The sequence below is a fragment of the Anabrus simplex genome, chromosome 1, assembly GCF_040414725.1.
Source record: "Anabrus simplex isolate iqAnaSimp1 chromosome 1, ASM4041472v1, whole genome shotgun sequence".
Classification (NCBI taxonomy): Eukaryota; Metazoa; Arthropoda; class Insecta; order Orthoptera; family Tettigoniidae; genus Anabrus; species Anabrus simplex.
Genome location: NC_090265.1, coordinates 1,124,296,475 through 1,124,313,147, shown reverse-complemented (window position 1 = coordinate 1,124,313,147; position 16,673 = coordinate 1,124,296,475). Strand labels below are relative to the sequence as shown.

Genomic DNA, 16,673 nt, shown 5'->3' with positions numbered 1-16,673 from the left:
TTATTGTAGCATAGGTTCAAAACGTACGGAGCAATGAATCCACTTTTCTACGCAGGATCAATATTGCATGCAGAAACATCAGAAATACTGGACAGAAACATTTACCATCACAAGGTGAATAGATGGGTAGTAAAGCCAGGGAATGAAATCCCTAAATGATCGGGGACGAAATGGTCAGAAGAAAGTAAACAGGCACACAGTGAAAGAATGAAAGCAATGTGGTCTGTTAGATAGGGGAATCATAAATGTAATGCGTGGTCCAACAGGGTCCATACGCATATAATAATAATAATAATAATAATAATAATAATAATAATAATAATAATAATAATAATAATAATAATAATAATAATAATCTTCCGCAGCTTATCCCGCTTTCTCAGGGTCCCTGAGCGCACTGAGGCATGATAGAGTTGTGGCCGGGGATTTAAGTTCGGATTCCCTTCCTGACACTGAAAATCCCATCCCAGCAACATCGCGAATCAAACCATGATCGACAGGCAAGCAGCTAAGCCGCTACACTATCCTGTTTCTCAATAATAACAATAATGTATTGTACCTTATATAATCGTCACTGGACAAAGGAAACCTCGTAACTCCTTCGGAGAAAAGATTACAGAAGAAGTCCAAAGCTGAGTGGTCAGCAATGGCTGAAGAACTGTTCCTGGCATTTTCATTGCCTAACGATAGCCCCATTATTCGACCATTGGAGTCTTCTGTTCACTTCTCAGGCAACGCAGCAAGCCTTTACAAGGCAGATGGAGAAACGTAATTTTTCTCGCCAGTGGAATTCAGAGGTTTTCATTCCCTAACAATGATACCTAGGCCTATACGAGTATAATTAGTAACGTAACAATTAGTATTGTACTACAGAATATACAGTCACTGAAGTAAAACTGAAGTGAATAAGTGGATTACGAAACAATTAAAAAATAATGTAGCATGAGTAAGAAATTTTACATACTTACGAATTGGGAGGTAAAAACTGATACACAATTTAGAATTATTTCGGAAAGGTGCCTGTGTGTAGTGGTGGACAAAAACACTAAATGAAAACAAGATTTTATCGGAAATGAGCAGGCTCAATTCATTTTTGAGCTCACTGAATACAGTAAAAAGAACAAAAAAACTCACGGCACTTAATGCTCTCGAAAGGGCCTTGGCCTATTCAGCGACCGCTGCTCAGCCCGAAGGCCTGCAGATTACGAGGGGTCGTGTGGTCAGCACGACGCATTCTCTCGGCCGTTATTCTCGGCTTTCGAGACCGGGGCCGCTATCTCACCGTCAGATGGCTCCTCAGTTCTAATTACGTAGGCTGAGTGGACCTCGAACCAGCCCTCAGGTCGAGAGAAAAATCCCTGACCTGGCCGGGTCGAACCCGGGACCTCCGGGCAGAGGCAGGCACGCTACCCCTACACCACGTGGCCGGCGAAAACAGTGAAAGCTACGATAAACTTTCGTAGCCTTTGAAAGACCCCGCGTACACTTAGTGCTACGTGTACCACACTTTGAATACCACTGCTCTAGATTAACGGGCTGTCGATGCTCATTAAGGGATTTTCATTATTTTTAGAACAATTTGGATAATAACTTAACAGTAATATTTCATGGGTACATTGAGCATGTATAAACTGAGTGTGCCAAAATATGTGTTCTAAATTAAAAGTAAGCATTATGCTTGTCCGGCCCCGCGGTGTAGGGACCAACGGTCCGCCTGTCACCCGGCGGCCCCGGGTTCGATTCCCGGCTGGGTCAGGGTTTTTTAATTGTAAATGATTAATGTCCCTGGCCTTAACGTTCCTTTCCTCGCATTCAACTCTCTACATTTCCTCCATTCCAATTACACGCAGGTTCATATCATATGGTGCAAGTAGGGATCTCTATAGGTCGACGCCCCGAACAAATAGCACTTAAAAATATATAGGGCTGACATTAACACCGACAAGTTTTGTCTATTTTAGTGGTCTAGTTGACCGAGCAATTTCGATGTTTTCTTTAACTAATTCAATACTTGGTTTATCTATTGCTTTTCTGTATCACTATTAATTAAAAATTTGTATGCACCATAAGCAGTAATTTGACTAGCTGGATATTCAGATCAACTACTACTTTTCGTCTAAATGAATTCCTTACGTTATGACGATTCAAGTCTTTATCGCATACAGTGTCTCAAAAAGTATTTCTTTTTCTACAGACCTCAAGTTTAATGTTATGTTCTTAGTAGAAAAGATAATGATATAGAAAATACATTACTCAATACTAAATTATTCATTGTAGCATAGGTTCAAAATGAACGTCATATTCTGGAGCTTTATTCTTTCTTTATACTTCCTTCGACTATGTTTTCAGTTGTTTCTGCTGGTATGTTCCTACATTCGTATACCAATGCCTTCTCGAGGGAAATTTTCGACACGAGTGTATTTGTATTCTTTCAGATAAGTCTGCAGAGTTTCAGTGGGATTGATATACAATATGGCCAGTTTAAAGTATACCGAAATCAAGTATTGATTTATTTGACTTCATTTGAGAATACAAGTTGTCAACACAAGATATGATCCAGATAGGAACCACCCAACTTAAGATATCTTTCATACATGTGCTGCAGATTGTTAAACAGCGCTGCTTTTGTGTTTCTGGACACGGAATGGATTACATGTCTGCTGTTGATCTTCAGCTGTTCACTGTGCACTTTTCCCTTTAAAGGAGCCCACAATTATGCATCTGGCATGTAAGATCGGGGAAATTTGGCGGGAATGGATAATTGGTTCGCAAGGGAATGATGCGGTTTTGGAAATGCTCTCACAGCACACACACACACGGTATTCCCAACTGTGTGAGCCATCGCTCCATCTTGCTGGAACCACTGTTCCCTAAAACGCAAATTTCTTGCCCCACAAAATACCGTGAGATCATGCACAAGCGATTCCACAATATGCTGACGGTATACGTTCTGGTTCACTGTAACATGTCTATCCTCCTTGTCTTCGATGAAATATAACCCGATAACACCATGACTCGATATTGCACACCACACAGTAAATTTTACAGGGCATTGAAAACGTTCAACAACCTCAGCAGAGCGTTCAAAACCAAGGAATCGTGTCGTTTGTTCACGTAACCTTCCAACGGAACGTGGCATTCATCGGAGAACCTAATGTTCAACAGGAAATGTCCATACACATTTGCAAGAGTACGAGGACTGTACTGCACTCGTTGAAACTTATCTCGCTCTTTTAACTCCCAATTCGTAGATAAGTCTCTGCACAGACGATCACTTTATTCTTATTTCCTTCGCTATACGGCTTTTCTTCGGGGAGTCCGGAATCTTTCGGAAAACAATCCCTGGGTGCCCATTGTCTGTGGATTTGCTTTTCCTACCAGAAGAACATTCGTTAACACAGAACGCTTCCAGTTGTCTAAATTTTTGCACCAGCTGTAGCAATGTTCTCTTCGTAGGAAGGGATTTTTTGCATTTTTCTTGAAAACGTTCTACTATCTGCGCACTTTTTAGTGATAGATTTACACCCTAGTGCTGAATCGGTCGACTTCGGTTATCTTTGGAGATTCGTATTGGCAACCTATGAAACACAAACTAAGAATCGCTTATCATCCCTGTGCGACATCTGGCGTACACTTTACGTACTCGTACTGTTGTTGTTTACACAGCAAAGCCAAACTATAGAATTCATGCTAGGAACACGTTTCGCATCGGGAAATATTATATAGTATTATATATTGTGTGTGTGACACAGTTGATGGTGTTAAGATAATAAAGGTTTAGAAAATTCGTATCGATCGATCATATTATCGATTCAATTCAGATTTCATTTCCATTCAGTTGGCAGCATTTACCGGAACGGCAGTGCTCCCTTCTTATTCCTCACCGAATACAAAAATCTATCATTAAAAAGTGCGCGTACAGTAGTACAATCTTCACACTTGGTCCCCCTAATCGACCATTTCCCTATGGGCTCTATAACAAATGTTTTTTTTTTTTTTTTACCAAACCTAGAGCCATTGTTAACCGGCACGCACTGCGGTGGCAAGTCAAGGACAACCTACAGTCTAAAAAATTACCTGCTCACCTACTTGTCTCACAGCATAGTGTTGCCAAGTTTCAGTATACGTTATTCTGGGCCATACAGTACGATGTGTGTGGCAGTACTGTCGTCCAATGTGTCTTGCAGTAGAGCGACCATAGTTTTACAGTATGTTTAGGATCCTTATCTTGATGAAGACGAAGTCGTCAGTAAGACCCATGTCGTTCACATTGTTTGGAAGGTGAAATTTCAGAATGTTAATGTAGAGTCAGTAGTAAATGGTGCAACTTGCTGACGTCATTAGTATCATACGACTCCAAACAAGTCCGGAACTCCCACCTACTGTAGATTAGTTATTGAGAAAAGGGTTATGTCTCGATCACAATATGTTTTCTGCTACACTATTACGGTACTTGCTCGTTTGTCTTGAAAAGGTTGAATTTACTTTCATCGATAAATACAACCTTCCTCCAGTATTCACAGGAGTTCTTTATTGCTCCCTAGCTTAGAAAAGTCGCTGTCGCCTGTTCATTTGGCTGGTAAAGGCTTTCCTTCGGACTATTCATGAAGCACATTTTGTATGGTCCTGTGCTGCAACATACGACCCTGTTTCCTAAGAAAGATTCGGATTAAGTATAAATTTTCGACTGTATCACTCTCTTTCTAATAGCCTCATGGCTCAGGCGGCAGCGCGCCGGTCTCTCGTCACTGGGTTCCGTCGTTCAAATTCCGGTCACTCCATGTGAAATTTTTGCTGCACAAGGAGGAGGCGGAACAGGGTTTTCTTTGGGTGCTCCGGTTTTCCCAGCCATGTTTCATTCCAGCAACACTCCCCATTTTCATTTCATCTATCAGTCAACAATTATTTATTTATTTATTTATTTATTTATTTATTTATTTATTTATTTATTTATTTATTTATTTATTTATTTATTTATTTATTTATTTATTTATTTGCTTTACGTCGCACCGACTCAGATAGGTCTTATGGCGACGATGGGACAGGATAGGGCTAGGAGTGGGAAGGAATCGGCCGTGGCCTTAATTAAGGTATAGCCCCACCATTTGCCTGGCGTGAAAATGGGAAACCACGGAAAACCATTTTCGGGGCTGCCGATAGTGGGGTTCGAACCTACTATCTCCCGAATACTGGATACTGACCGCAATTAAGCGACTGCAGCTATCGAGCTCGGTAGTCAACAATCGTTGTCCAAGAGGAGTGCGACAGGCTTCGGCAGCCGGCACAGTTCCTATCCTCACCGCTAAATGGGGCTTCATTCATTTAATTCCTGTGAACTTTTTCATTACCTTGTTTCTCTCTAAATGAGACGTGACAAACTACCTCTTCTTGTTTGGTGTTGAAGAATTTTAGTGTGCTGAACATGGACGTCGGTAGAGAGGTGAAAAAGGTTTCGCAAGCACCCCATACCAAATCGGAGTATCGGTTTGTGCACCCCAGTCACAAAGAGCATTTAAAGCCATGATTTGGGCATTTTTTAAACTATTTTGAAGAACACAAACAATATTTATTCCTGTAAGACAAATTTCATTATACGCGCGATATCATAGAAGAAATAACTTTAAATTAATCATTTTACAAGATTCATAGTTAAACGCAAGTCAACGTTAATCTTGTTTTTGTTCCATCATTAGGGTAAATAGTGCTACATCGGCAGTTAATCACTACTGATCTGCATTTAGGGCTGTCACCCTCGTGGCAGATTCCCTATCAGAAGTTGGGAATTTATCGAACATCTCCCTTGGCATAATCTTGTGACATTTTGTTCCTCACTCAAGGTTAAGATGGACTAGTCCGTGGTCCGATGAGAATGGAAATTTATTCGGAAAAAGGAATATATGTGGTATTACAAATACGATGTCAGTATCAGTCAAATCGACAACTATATTAATTGGGACATTAATGACAGAATGAAATTTTGGAGAAATGGAATAATGGTATCACCTAGAAATTTCACATCGATATTAATTGAAGTAAATGTCTGTTAGGTCATCAGCCCAGAGGCTGGTTGGATCCTCAAATAGCACCACCAAATGCTATGCAGGTATAGGGAAACCGAAAAAACCAATGGCAGAGAGGCAAGATGAGGAGTGAGGTAGTTTGCCATTGCTTTCCTCAATGGACCAGAAGGTGCTACTGCAGCACGACTGATCCTATGAGCAACACCTTTCATAACACTCAGACACTAGTTGTGCTCAAAATGTCATTACTCAGCACCACCCATACTCCAGCAGCTTCTATATTGTCACAGCCATGGATGAGACTGGAACTTCGGTGAAAACTACACTTTGCTCTGGCCTGTGCCAACAGATGGATACAAAATACTGCATCCATCAAGAAATGGCAACAGGCAATATAAGATTGGAACGACCGATGTAGTGTGAAGGCGGCAATATCGATTTTGAACTCCATTATTACTGTACCGGGAGTACACCTTCTCCAGCCAGTTAAACCACGCGCCTTTTATAAGGCTATCTATGTAATTGAACTAATGTTATGCAAGATACCTGGGTTTGCAACTGTTAGATGTCTCTACCATCGGCCTAAGTGCCCCCTCTGGCGGGATTGAGGACAATTATTTCTTAAGGGAAAGTTCATTTTTACTCTTGGCTAACCTTAGTTTGAAGATTGTTTTGTTTTTGTGTCAAGGTTGTCAACACTTCTGCCCCCTCAATGTCCTGTATCTATCAACCAGTCAGAAATGTTGTCAATATTTTCTCTAGCCAATTAAAATTGGGGGCGTGTCCAGGCATCCAGCCTATCTGTAAAGAGTTCTGGAAACATCCCATCGAGATACTATAACAGCTGGGCACTTTTGGGCTGTATCGTCATCTTCATCGCTCCAGTTCATTGTGTGAGGCGTGTACTAAGGGGGGCAGGGGCGTTCAGAAGGCCCAGCAAGCAAGGTAATGGCAGAAATTCACAATATGTGATGGCCCCAGGCAGATAGCTTGAGAGGAAGGTTTCAAACTTCTTTTATTCATGTAAAGTTCTAATTTCATGGTTTAAATGTAGATTTTCGTCAAGTCTGAGGACTCTGTTCAAATCCCTGCTGGGAAACGTGTAGACTAAGGGAACAAGGAGTGATTATATGCTTCCTTATTTATGGTGTGTATCTTCGAGATGATTCATATTTATTGGCGCCTGCGGGGACCATTTTGTGTGTTTATCGGACCCTTAACAATGGCAACTAGGTCATGGGAAATCCTTTTCACATTTTAATGAATTTCTTTGTGTTTGTGCGTCAATTTCACTCCTGAAAGAAACGCTAGTCTACTTAATTCCGAGACTTAATTCGTGGGACTGTACGGGAGAAGGTAAATGGATCACTTGCACCAACCCGATCGTATTCTAATTTCATTCTGTAAACAAACTTGTGTTAGTGATGTTATTGTCATTCTAAATGAAGTATTTAATTGGATAAAGTACAAGCAAGTGAACTAACGGAATACCAAGCAATCGTGATAAATTTTTACTATGAGATTTGATATCTATTATTTGTTGTGTAATTCAAACTGCCCATTGTTATTTGAGACTGAAAGTTAGTAAGAACGTCATTATTGCTGAGATAGTCTCATAATAATTAAATGTACGCCGATTGTATCTCCTCCATCCACCTTCAGTAGATTTAATTGTTTAATGATTTATAGTATAATGGTTATAATCCTTTCCGATCCCTTTTTAAAAAAAATATTAGCATAGTCTTATTGCCATTGCACGAGACGCCTGTCTGTCTCAGGCTTTAGTTTCGGTGGTTTTAAATCGTCGTGAAACCTACCAATCGTAGGTGAGAGTCATCTGACTAGCTGGAGCTGCTGAGGATCTATGTCTGTATTGCAAATTACTATGCGCTCAAACCATATGTGAATTATATTCAGGCGATATTAACGTGACATACCCATATTAATGGATGCATGGTCCATGTTTAAACGGATATCAGATATCCACCAAATATATTATGCGGTTATAAAATCATTGTAACGCTCCGATGGGTGATGGATATGTGCACCGCCAGGTACGCCAGAATTGGGTACCACTATTATGTGAGGGTGGTGAATGGCCCGATCGATGTTACATAAAGAGTGAATAATAATCATGTGCAACCTATAAAATATACCAGGTACATACTGTCACAATCATCATTAACATGGGATAAATCAGTACATTCCTATAAAAGAATACATGTCCTCTTGAATTTCAACTTTAATGGCATACTTCATATTATGATCGTTTCTACTGACAGTAGACTCGTTGGCTGAACGGTCAGCGTACTGGCCTTCGGTTCAGAGGGTCCCGGGTTCGATTCCCGGCCGGATCGGGGACTTAAACCTTCATTGGTTAATTCCAGTGGCTCGGGGGCTGGGTGATTGTGCTGTCCCCAACATTCCTGCAACTCACACACCACACATCACACTATCCTCCACCACAATAACACACAGTTACCTACATATGGCCGATGCCGCCCACCCTCATGTAATAGCAAATTTCGGCTTGGTAGAAAAGAAACGGTAAACTATCTCACTTCTCATTTCCCTTGTAAGCCTCGTGAGTGACGGCTAGGTCATCTACGAGAGCTGATGGCAGAGGTGTTGAGGATCCAACCACCTACGAGCTTAGTACTCAACATGCATACATACATAGAGTACATACATAGTGAACCATAACAAGGAACAACTCCAGGACTGAATTTCGAACGCATTCCCTGTATAAAAGATACTTCCCAGAGTGCGAACCGTCAGGCTTCAGCGGGGACAGTCTCAGGTTTTTTTTTTTTTTCTGCGTGCAAAGGCAGCGGGGCTGAGAGAGAGGTAATGTGAACGAGAAAGAGAAGGAAACATGTTATGCGAAGAGACGCACTGAGAGTTCATGTATCCAAGAAACACTATAACGAAGTGTTGAACAGAAAATCTGAGCAGATACAGGGCTGAAAGTATCACGGAGAAGGGTGGGATCTAGAGTATTGGGCTGATTTATGTGAATATTATTTTATGAAAAATGAAGTAAATTATTGAATCATAAAGTGTGGTAATCAAAAGGGTCAGAGTAATGTGCGAGCTATTTGAAGGACCGTGGGAAATAGCTAGTTCGCTGCACAATGGAAACTGTTTTGTATCTTGAGGCTTTCCCGAGGCTGGTGGAGTGAGTTGAGTCTTTATAAACTCGAGGAGGTCCGCGTCCCTGGTCTTATCCGTGAAGAAGTTGCGAGGTTTATGTATCGCTCGACTTGGAAAAGAGAACAATATCTATTCAAACAATAATTCTCAGAACAATTACATCTAGTGGAAGTAGTGAAATGGAGAACGTTAATTAGAAAAGACAATTCATCTCAGTAGGCTGTTTTGAGTGAAGTGAGGGGACGAGCGAGGCTCCCTTCAATAAGGATGGTCAATATCCTAGAAAAATTCACGCAGATTACTTCCTAGTGACGCAGAGCTGCCCCCAAGACATGTGTCGAGTCGAGAGACAGTAATAATTATACAGGGTCTTTATTTATGCTTGACAAGGACTTTCTCGCTCGACCTTGGCCGCCAGTGACGGTTAAGTTGCCGGCTACCGCGCGTGCGTATGTACGGCAGAATATGGTGCTCAAAATCATTATCATGCATTTTACTCACCATGTTTACAGTTTATGCTCAAAATCATTATCATGCTTTATCATGCCAGTATGTGCGTATGTACGGCAGAATATGGTGCTCAAAATCATTATCATGCATTTTACTCACCATGTTTACAGTTTATGCTCAAAATCATTATCATGCTTTATCATGCATTTATCATGCATTTTACTCACCATTTTTACAGTTTATGCTGAAGGTGTTCCCCATGCGCTGCCAAACAAAAAAGGGCATCTCCTAATGAAGTTTTCGGTTACTCTACCAAGTTCTTCAGCACTGATGGATGCAATTGCAGCTCTTATATTGTCTTTAAGTTTAGTGTGTGAGGGTTGTTCCCATAAACTACATTTTTTAACATTCCCCACAAATAAAAATCACATGCCGTTAAATCTGGGCTACGAGGGGGCCACAGAGTTTTACTTATGATCCTCGTACCAAACACGCTTCAGTAAGGAGATAACGACCTTTACATCTATTTTTATTGTTTACTGAACCTGTACGTTTGAATCTCTTGGCCAGTTGTTTTATTATCCGATTGACAGGAATGGGTCTCCCTGGAAATTTCGCTCGAAACTTTTGTCTTGTCCTAGCGCACGATTTTCTGCACTTAAAGTGTTGTGCAGATATACATGTTCACGTAACGAATATTTCACATACATTACAGCACTATACACAATCACAATAAAATACTATACAATACGACATACAGTACGCAGTAGCTTCTTGGAACACCCTACTATCCCAGAGCTCAGCTCTCAGCAACTGCAAGGAAGTGCCGGAAACCGCACCCGCCAGCGGCCGGTAGCGGCCTGTCATCGGCGGCCAAGGTCAAGCGAGACAGTCCTTGCCAAGCATAAATAAAGACCCTGTACGATTCTTTGTATTGTAGTGGCAGACGGATCAACGTTCCGGATCGACGACCACACGAGAATGATTTTCATCGCCAGGATGGAAGCCCCAACCGTCGTCACCAACTCTTTAAGAACAGCCTGTAAAAGGGCTGACACGTCATGACAAGGAAACAGATTTAATCAACTAATACACTGACTGACAGAGCAAATGCAACACCAAGAAGGAGTGGTTCGAAAGGGATGAAAGTTGGGGAAAAAACAGAGACGGCACGGACGAATAATCGATGTTTATTTCAAACCGATATGCAGGTTACACAATGCGCACGGCATCGACTCAGTAGGATGTAGGACCACCGCGAGCGGCGATGCACGCAGAAACACGTCGAGGTACAGAGTCAATAAGAGTGCGGATGGTGTCCTGAGGGATGGTTCTCCATTCTCTGTCAACCATTTGCCACAGTTGGTCGTCCGTATGAGGCTGGGGCAGATTTTGCAAACGGCGTCCAATGAGATCCAACACATGCTCGATTGGTGAGAGATCCGGAGAGTACGCTGGCCACGGAAGCATCTGTACACCTCGTAGAGCCTGTTGGGAGATGCGAGCAGTGTGTGGGCGGGCATTATCCTGCTGAAACAGAGCATTGGGCAGCCCCTGAAGGTACGGGAGTGCCACCGGCCGCAGCACATGCTGCACGTAGCGGTGGACATTTAACGTGCCTTGAATACGCACTAGAGGTGACGTGGAATCATACGCAATAGCGCCCCAAACCATGATGCCGCGTTGTCTAGCGGCAGGGCGCTCCACAGTTACTGCCGGATTTGACCTTTCTCCACGCCGACGCCACACTCGTCTGCGGTGACTATCACTGACAGAACAGAAGCGTGACTCATCGGAGAACACGACGTTCCGCCATTCCCTCATCCAAGTCGCTCTAGCCCGGCACCATGCCAGGCGTGCACGTCTATGCTGTGGAGTCAATGGTAGTCTTCTGAGCGGACGCCGGGAGTGCAGGCCTCCTTCAACCAATCGACGGGAAATTGTTCTGGTCGATATTGGAACAGCCAGGGTGTCTTGCACATGCTGAAGAATGGCGGTTGACGTGGCGTGCGGGGCTGCCACCGCTTGGCGGCGGATGCGCCGATCCTCGCGTGCTGACGTCACTCGGGCTGCGCCTGGGCCCCTCGCACGTGCCACATGTCCCTGCCCCAACCATCTTCGCCACAGGCGCTGCACCGTGGACACATCCCTATGGGTATCGGCTGCGATTTGACGAAGCGACCAACCTGCCCTTCTCAGCCCGATCACCATACCCCTCGTAAAGTCGTCTGTCTGCTGGAAATGCCTCCGTTGACGGCGGCCTGGCATTCTTAGCTATACACGTGTCCTGTGGCACACGACAACACGTTCTACAATGACTGTCGGCTGAGAAATCACGGTACGAAGTGGGCCATTCGCCAACGCCGTGTCCCATTTATCGTTCGCTACGTGCGCAGCACAGCGGCGCATTTCACATCATGAGCATACCTCAGTGACGTCAGTCTACCCTGCAATTGGCATAAAGTTCTGACCACTCCTTCTTGGTGTTGCATTTGCTCTGTCAGTCAGTGTATTTAAAGAGATTAGTAAATATATATGAAGTATTCACACCGAATCACGGCGAAGTCTATTTCCTTTATTACCCGGAATGGGACCGGAAATGCATGTTTAGAGAGTATGATTTTCTTTCTTTATTGTTAGCCTTATGGGGATATTAAGTTGAATAAGGACTGTTTTATGGGAGATCACCGGATTTTTTTTTTTTTTTTTTTTGTCGCACAGAGCAGTTTACTTGTGCCTAGTTACACAGTCATATTGTGTCAAGGACTATAGCACTCACGTTAAAGATCGAACCGGGGGTTTGGAGAATAGAAGGCATCCTTTTACCTTCAGGGCATGCATGTGTATTTTCTGCAGTGTTTAAGATTTTTACTGTTGGAGATGGGCAACTACAATCCTACTTCTTTGTATAATAACGTATAATGAGGGTCTTCGTTAATGACAAGGGGTTGAATGGTTCAGTAATGCAATCCGTGTTCGAACCGGGGTGTGTCAGAGTAGATACTGAGACCCAGTTAAGGCAAAGCAATGTCAAGTGATATGTAGCCATGACCAGTGGCGGCCGGTCAGTACGTGCTACCGGGCTCCAGCACGTAGCTTGGAACTGTAAGGAATATTATTTATGTACAGTACAATTATCCTGATGCCTTTTCGTTGTTTTGAGTACGACATGAATTTGTGTTTTGTGCAAATCAGGACGAGATCTGTCGAACACCTAGCGCCGTTCTCCCGGGGAACAAGGCTCGTGCTCATGTGAAGTGAGCCCTTACCTGTAGCCTGAAGGAAGCAATACGCAGGCGCAGCCAAGCTTGCAACACTCCCCCTAGGCGGCGGAGTATACCATAAACCGGGATCAACTTTCACTGATCCCGTCTATAGTTACTTCCTCTCCCGCAAGGGGGTAGAAGTACTCGATGTCTCCTGCTACCCGGAGCGCAGCGAGGGATCCAGTCGGCCGTGCTTATGTTGAACGTGGTAAGCGAATCTGCCACTAGAGAGTAGCATCGTCTGGGCTCGAAAGTAAAGCGTAAGTGGAGGCAATCTATCTCACACATGCTCATTAAAATATCCATCTTCCTTTTGTGTCAAAAATAAGGAATTCGTAGGTGAGCCAAAGAATCTTTGACTGACCCTAAATGTTATCCCGCATTACAATGTAATTTACTCTGTTGAAATGAAATAGCGTATGGCTTTTAGTGCCGGAAGTATCCGAGGACATGTTCGACTCGCCAGATGCAGGTCTTTTGATTTGACGCCCGTAGGCGACCTGTGAGTCGTGATGAGGATGAAATGATGATGAAGACAACGCATACACCCAATGATGGTTAAAATTCCAGACCCTGCCGGTAATCGAACCCGGGATCCCTGTGACCAAAGGCCAGCGCGCTAACCATTTAGCCATGGAGCCGGACATTTACTCTGGTAATAGGGGAGGTCTCAATGAATCAGTTGGCAGCTCTTTCAGTTGCTTTGTGCGGTTTTTAATCTCCAGTTATATTACTGGTGCGTGTTTTTTTCTGTCATTGTGTTAGTGCTAAAGTTTATACGAAGATTTATCAAATTATTTATCCACTGCAGTGTATATAAAGTGAAATTAAATTAGTGTTCTTAGTGGGGATCTATATTCCCACGATTCTATTTGCACTGATGTAAGTTGCGCCATTAGGTTAGTAAAAACAATATTTCTCGAATGAATTATTTATCTCGTAGACAGTTGTCGAAGAATTCATCTGCTTCCAAATTAATGTTGTTTTTGTTTGTTCTGAGTTATAAATTGTGAGAAAAATTGTATTATTATTATTATTATTATTATTATTATTATTATTATTATTATTATTATTATTATTGCCAAGTTTGAAGTATGCGTTGTTCATCATGGCAATATGCAGATTTAAAACAGCGTATTTAGCTTGTTTTTTGTAGCACGTAGGACGATTTTTTCACGAGCCGCCACTGGCCATGACGTCGGAATGAGTGAATTACAGATGTTCGCCAGAGATAAATATATAAATGCCGGCTATTGCCCAGGAAATGAAGTGAGTAGTGAAAAGAGTTTAATGGAATTAATAAATTGCGGATAATCGGTTGTGGAAGTAAAAACAAACATGCCGTGTGGCCCCAAGTTGTAGCGGATTCAATTCTGGTTCAGTCCAGTGGTATTCGAAGTTGCTGAAATACGCCAGCCTTGTGTCGATGAATTGACTGGCCCGTAGAAGAACTCTGCGGGACAAAATTCCAGCAACTCCGAGTGTCCAAAAAATCGCCAAACTAATTAGGGGAACATAAAACCAAAAACATTCTTATTCTTGTTCTCTTTCGACTCCGATGGCATTAGATCTTTCGAGGTATAGGGAGTTGTTCATCATGGCCTTTCATTTTCTTTTACCGATATATTTATCTACCTTTTTTCTCCCATGTTTAAATTGAAGAGGGGGATTATCTCCTCGCAATAATAATAATAATAATAATAATAATAATAATAATAATAATAATAATAAATGAAATGCCGTGTGACCTCTGGAGAGGCCTGGTGCAGGTCTTTTGATTTTGATTTGATTCCCGTAGGTGACCTGCGCATCATGATGAGGATGAAATTATGATGAAAACGGCACATAACCCAGTCCCCGTGCCAGGGGAATTAGCCAATTATGGTTAAAATTCCCGACCCTGCGGGGAATAGAACCCGAGACCCCTGTGACCAAAGAACAGCACGCTAACCACTTAGCCATGCCCGGACATAATAATAATAATAATAATAATAATAATAATAATAATAATAATAATAATAATAATAATAATGTTGGTTTTTAGGAGTCCTACCAAATACTTTTACGATTTTCAGAGACACTGATGTGCCAGATTGTGTCCGACAAGAATTATTTTACATGTCATTAAATCCACCAACACGAGGCTGGCGTATTTGAGTGCCTTTAATTATCATCGGACTGAGCTGGTATCGAACCCGCCAACTTGAGCTCAGATATACACCGCTCTACCACGTATCCACGTGAGCTACTCATCCCGGCGATTATCTCGTTTTTCCCCTTCAGATCAACCTTTACTATCACGACAAACGGCATAATTTACTAATATTAAGTGGAACCTTTCTTTCTACAAATAGAAAAATCTACATTCAACATTTTATATATGTCTTAAATGAACATTTTAAGGACATACAAATGTAAAAGATGTGTTAAAATGTTAAGAGAGCAAGTACTCACAGTGTGTTGTTGCGATCTCGGCCCGCCAGCCACTGCCAGTAATGGGACTTGACTCCACTGCCGTTACCTCCACTCCCCGCACTCCACGACACTCTTCCTGCTGGGATTACCGTGTCCAACGCAACAGTGACCAGCCTTTCCGCTACCGCCCACAGTTCCAGGAGAGCAAAATGATTTACATTTTTTTTCTTTTTCCTTTTCATTTTTCTCCATCGCGCTCCTTGTTTCAACAGTCAGGCATTACATTCTTATTATATTATTATTATACAATTGGCTTTACGTCGCACTGACACAGATAAGTCTTTTGGCAACAATGGAATAGAAAAGAGCTAGGAGTGAGAAGGAAGCAGCCGTGGCCTTAAGTAGGGATTCACCGGGCGAGTTGGCCGTGCGCGTAGAGGCGCGCGGCTGTGAGCTTGCATCCGGGAGATAGTAGGTTCGAATCCCACTATCGGCAGCCCTGAAGATGGTTTTCCGTGGTTTCCCATTTTCACACCAGGCAAATGCTGGGGCTGTACCTTAATTAAGGCCACGGCCGCTTCCTTTCAACTCCTAGGCCTTTCCTATCCCATCGTCGCCATAAGACCTATCTGTGTCGGTGCGACGTAAAGCCGCTAGCAAAAAGTAGGGATTCGAACCCACTATCTCCCGAATGCTAGCTCATACCTGCGCGCCCCTAACCGCTCGGCCAACACGCTTGGTATTATATTAGTACGATTAGTCTCAGAAGTGGAGGGATACTAAAAAAAAGGGGAGTATCGATCACGCACAGTATAAACGCTCGTGTTTAGATATTATTTTTATCATTGTTATGTTATTTGCTTTACATCCAATTAACTACATTTGTAACGGTTTTCGGAGATGCCGACGTTCCGGAATTTAGTCCCGCAGGAGTTCTTTTACATGCCAGTAAAAGTGTACCGACCAGGACCGGATTAAGTGGTGGGTGGGGGGGTGGCTAAAGGGGCTGCAGCCCCGGGCCCCACGTGCCAAGGGGCCCCGGCCCTTGGCCGAACCTAAAATTGTATAAAAAGGCCTGCTGCTCCACCACCGTGCATGTATAAGAATATTTACGCTAGCAAAATATCGAACACGCACTCTTCCTTCCTTCTTATCAGCTGTCCGCGTTAGTATTTCATCACTGCTAGAATCAATTACCGTTTGAAGACACGAATCCTCGCTACTTACGCACTGTAATTATTGTAAAGGTTATTGTTGACGAACATTTAAATCTGGCAGCTTGCGAGTACGGGCAGAGCGGAAAGGGGAGAAGAGGTCTAGGAAGTGAGTGGGAGGGAACAGGGGAAGCACGGTGGAATGCGCATGAGTA

General features: G+C 42.8%; 1 protein-coding gene across 1 annotated transcript in view; it reads right to left on the bottom strand.

The window, feature by feature from the left end:
• LOC136858089 (uncharacterized) overlaps positions 1-15,422 on the bottom strand; it is a 152,023-nt gene extending 136,601 nt beyond the window's left edge. Inside the window, exon 1 of the mRNA XM_067137361.2 lies at positions 15,344-15,422. The gene's annotated coding sequence lies outside the window, so the exon portion shown is untranslated. The remainder of the gene's footprint in view (positions 1-15,343) is intronic.
• Positions 15,423-16,673: the final 1,251 nt, after the last annotated feature.